This window comes from Zootoca vivipara, chromosome 7 (assembly GCF_965207765.1).
Source record: "Zootoca vivipara chromosome 7, rZooViv2.hap1.1, whole genome shotgun sequence".
In the NCBI taxonomy this organism is placed as follows: domain Eukaryota; kingdom Metazoa; phylum Chordata; class Lepidosauria; order Squamata; family Lacertidae; genus Zootoca; species Zootoca vivipara.
Window position 1 is genome coordinate 26602058 of NC_142590.1, and position 5123 is coordinate 26607180.

At 44.1% G+C, this 5123-nt stretch overlaps 1 protein-coding gene across 2 annotated transcripts in view; it reads right to left on the reverse strand.

Moving 5' to 3' along the window:
* Positions 1–1588, reverse strand: part of DNAI3 (dynein axonemal intermediate chain 3) — a 38000-nt gene extending 36412 nt beyond the window's left edge. For both annotated transcript variants that reach the window (XR_015950985.1, XM_035121728.3), the window contains exon 1: positions 1507–1588. The gene's annotated coding sequence lies outside the window, so the exon portion shown is untranslated. The remainder of the gene's footprint in view (positions 1–1506) is intronic.
* Positions 1589–5123: the final 3535 nt, after the last annotated feature.

The window sequence follows — 5123 nt, forward strand, 5'->3', positions numbered from 1 at the left end:
CCATTATTAAGCTATATCTCCTGACCTATTACTGATCCAGCAACCATAATGTGTGTTTTGTTTATTTATTTTCTGCTACCTCCATTCTTTAGGATCAGTTTTGTGCAGTGCTATTTTTTATATATATATATCGAAAAAGAGGTGTACCAAAACTCACCATGAATGCCTCCATTTGTTCTCTTATAATGCCAATTGTCCCCACCTGAGAGGTGCTGGAACTGAGTTCCGGCAAGTTCTGGCTGGAAAAGCCCTGTTTTTGTGTAATATCCCTGTGTGCCAGGGACAGGGAGCTTGTGTGACCTTCCAGATATCATTGGATACCAACTCCCATCAGTCCCAGTCAGCATGGCTAATGGCCAGGGATAATTGAAGTTGTAGTTCAGCAACATCTAGAGAGGACTGGTTCCCCAAACTAGCCCTATGCAGATTACCACTTTTCTTGACTCTGTAATTCCCCTACCCTGACACATGTGTTGAAAATGATCACTTCACTTGCAGGTGCAGATATGCTGAGCTGATTAGTCTTAAACTAATCAGTAAGCTCCCTGTGTGAATGTGCTGCCATTGTTGTCAATAAGCCTCCACAGTAGCCTCTCCCAGTCGGTAGCTCTGGAAAAGACTTTGCCAGATGAATGAAGAGTCTCTGGCTCTTGTCACATCTACACCATACATTTAAAAAACATGCCCCCACCCAAAGGTTTCTGGGAGCTGTAGCTCTGTGAGTGTGGTAAATTGCACTTCCCAGGATTCCCTGGGGGAAGTAATGTGCTTTAACCGGTGTGGATGTGGCCTCTGCAGAGTTTCCCAAACCCCAAAACTTGGGTTTCCAGCTGTTTTTGGACTACAGTTCCCATCATCCCTGACCATGGTTCCTGCTAGCTAGGAATGATGGGAATTGTAGCCCAACAGCAGCTGGAGACCCAAGTTTGGGAAACCCTGAATCAAGCAATTCTGTGTCTTCCTCCTCCTTAAGTCAGAGGGAAGTAGGTCAGCCCTGAGTTTACATAAACAGATGCCAAGCTAAACTTGAAGTATAATTATGGGCTAGTTGAGTGTTTAGATCTGGGCAGGATGAGAACATGCCATCAGTTCCCCATCTATGCAGTGGGTGCAATCAGGGTCGTCCCTCCCAGCTGGAACTCACCGGGGGGCGCCATTGCCATTATAAGAAAACAAGGGAGGCGTTCATGAGGAGTTGCAGCACCTCTTTTCCCTAGAGAAAATAGCACTGGGTACAATAGTATATTCAGATTGGTGACCAGGCATGCACAGCACTGCTGAAGGTGCATTTCTAAGGGATTAGATGAGACGGCAATGAAAGATTCTGAAGGAATACCACGGATAAAGAATTAAGCCAGGCATGCTTGCAAACTCTGGCTGCAATCTGCAAGCTCCCGGTCAGCGACCTAGCTGGCTCCACGGGCAACTTGGGATGCCCCAGCGCAGCTGCCCCCCCCCCCGCCCGGAGTTGCACGGTCCCGGTCCCGGTCCCTTTCCGCTCCTTACCTGCTTTGCAGCGTCCCCCACCCTCCGTCCGCTTCCCAATCTGAATGCCGCCTCCCTACCGCAGGCGTCGTTCAGTTGCTATGATCAACAGTTGCTATTAAAGACTGGCAGTTGCAATAGCCAATAAGCATTCGATAGGCATAACCCGCCCCTCCTGGAGGAAAGAGCCATTGGACGCTTCTACAAACGACGCTGGGAAACATCGAGAGGACTACAACTCCCAGCATGCACTTGATTTGGCCTCGCAGCCGTCGGTGGAAAGAGGAGGGAGAATTGTAGTTTTCTTTTTGCGCAGGCTTTGGGGTGCGATTCGTTGGAGCCCATTATTGGCGGTTCCTTTGAAATACCAAACGTCCACTTTTCAGCTAGCAGTTCTTTTTCTTCTTCTTTCCTTGAAGCGTTTGTATTTTATTTCCAATTTTCTTTCGAAAGATAAAACGTCCTCCTGAGCCATTGGGAAAGCAAGAGAAGACAGCTGGATCACTGCAGCAAAATATGCCTTCGCGTCTGTCGCTGACTTGCTCATCTAATAACTTTCAAGAGCTTAATTATATACTTGAGCGTTATTTGGATTACATCTGCGGAGATGCAGTCAAAGGGAGCTATTCAGAGGAGCTCTCCCCTAGCAAGAGATTGCTCCCTATAATTGTTACTTTGTGACCGAAAAGGAGATTTCATTAAAGATATTCAGGAACTAAACTTGCACGCAGTTTTCTTTACTGAATTTGGGAGGGAGAGAGAACGAGAAACAACTGACACAATTGCTGTTACATAAAATGCTTTCACAAAGACTGTACATCTTTAAAAAACAAAACAAAAAACACACCACGTATCTCCACTATATCCAGACATCTTTATAACACCAATGTATTTCCAGAGACTTTTTAATGACAGAAAACAATTCCCGAGGTGCCCAGGTTGACACTTATTTTGGGTTATATTTCTAATCTTATCATTTGGTCACCATCTTTTAAAACGGTGGCTATGACGAATAAAATGAATAAATCTCGACATCTTGGTACCAGTGAGACTGATCTTGAATTTCTAAATTGATTTTAATGGGTAATGCGATAACCTACAGCTAAAAAAATGATTTACAGTCATTAAAAGGTTCCCTAATGCTACACTGCATTGAAACATTAATTACAAAGTAATGGTGATGCCAATACAGACTGTGTAGAGAGCCTTTCCTTCGCTATTCAATAACTCTAACCATATCCAAATTTCCTGGGTGGAGAGCAAGAACTACAGGGAGTTTTGTGTACTTATCCATCTTGTGCTTAATTTCTAAACTACAAAGTGTGGAGGTTTCAGCCCTCTTGAAGTCACACCTTTCTGCCCTGTGGAATTCTTGTCCCAATCCCTTGAATTCCACTGGGATTATAATAAATATGAGGTGGAAATATACTGCACATTATGAGCTCAACAATAAATCTGGCCACAGTGGAACACCAGCTGTAGGTGAGATAACTAAAGCTGAATAGAGGTCATAAGAATCATTGTGTAGATGAGGAGACACGATTTGGATGCTCCCAAGTTTGCTACTTTGGAGTGCTGGGTCTGCAAGTGTGCCTTGAAGAAGCCCGTATTTTACGGGAAAAGTGCAAGTGTAATACTATTTAGTCATAATCTAAAACCAAGGGTTTATGTGACCATAAACTTGAGGCTTGGCTGCTTTAATGCAGAACATGAGGGGATGCTCTTGATAACTTCAGGAAGTTCCGTACTGTAGCTATAGTATGTTTCATTCACAGAGTTGGAAGGGACCCTGAAGATCGTCTAGGCCAATCCCCTGCAATGACAGGAATAAGCAGCTGTCCCATAAGGGGATTGAACCTGCAACATTGGCATTATTAGCACCACTCTCTAACCAACTGAGCCAATCCAGGAAGGGTAATGGCCTGCCACATCACACAGACAGGTAATAGGGGACACTACACCTTTGTTCCAGCATCTGACTACCTATTACCCCCTGTGCACAGTTCAAGAAGGTGCAGATCCTGGTCTATTAGGCACTATGTGTACCACAAATACTGCCTTCTCTCATTTATTCCATCACAAGAGTGTTCTTATGACATCAGTACAACAAGTTCAAACAACAAAAGGGATTTAGAAAGTTATTTTTAACTGTACAACCATTGTGGCACTCCCTTCTCCCAGAGGTCTATTATTAAAGTATTGACTCAATACAGTACTTGCTGGAAGCGCCTTTTAATTTGTCTATAGTAAATGCAGCTCACATTCTGCAAGGATGGGCGTATTCCTAGGATGCTATAAATTCCCTCCCTCCCACCCACCTGTGCACCCCATGGAGAAAAGCATGTGAACAGAACTACAGCACATCTCCAGTCTATATTACCTGTTTTGCTACGTTCTGTTGGAATGGTGGCAACATTCAAGAAAAAACCATATTTAAGCCTTAAAATTGATCTTTTTCTTTTGAGTCAGGCTTTGCTAATGAAACTCATCCATCTGTTTGTGTATCAAATTTATTTAATAGCTACCTCTATTAAAGATATTAATGGTGCATTTAATTATATAAGTTCAATATATTGATTGTGTGCATATTAAATAATATTAAATATATTGCAAGCACTTGAATTTACAACGTGGAAATGTAATTCGCTGTGCGGTCCGCAGATTCTGTGCCAAAGTACCCTTGGTATGAAAAGTTGGACCGCCCTGGTCTGTACCAAGAGGGCTACCCTCTGGGTGGGAGAAAAATAATAATAATCTCACACTGCCTTTGTCCATCACCCCACAAGGTAAGAGTCAGGTCCGCTGCAGGCAGCAATCCAGCTGTACTAGCAGCTCAAGCCAGGGGTGCCAACTTGAATAAAAAATTAAATTGTACTAGCAGCTCAAGCCAGGAGTGCCAACTTGAATAATATATTGTGGGGCCCAGGTAAACCCCACTTCACATTATCGATCACAAGATGTGGCACACACACACATCATCTGAATGGCAATGCCCATTAACTTTGGGGGACCCAGGCCCTTCAAATATTTTAATGTGTGTGTGTGTGTGTGTGCCAACCAGGGCCAGATTTAGTTTTGATGAGGCCTTACTCTACCGAAGGTAATGGGGCCCTTTATATGTCCAGCTGTCCTTTGTCAACAACAAATTGTCGCTGTTTTTTGTGTGTTGAATATACAGTGTGCTATATGCTCATTTATGGACCTAATAGGTATCTAAAGCCATTTGCCCGTGCAGAATGTAGGCACCCTATATATAGAAATGAGCAAACCAGGGATATTTTAGGGAGCAGGCTAGCAGGCGGGGCCCATTACATACATCATAGGAGCCTACACAACACAAAACACTTGGAAATGTACACCCATTTTCCCCCTTAATTTTTTGGGGGGCCCCCAACAAAGTGGGGCCCTAGGCTATAGCTTGTTTAGCTTATACCTAAATTCCGCACTGGGCAATGCCCATTAACTTTGGAGAACCTTCAAATATTTGTGTGTGTACTGGGACCTCTGCTGCTGCTGCAGAGAGAGGTAAGTAGGGAGGCATTTCTGGTCTAGTTTGTGCTCACACCGGCAATCTTCGCCTGCGGGAGGGGGAGAGTCAAGCTGCTACTGCTTCTACTGCTGCTGGAGCGCGCTTCGGC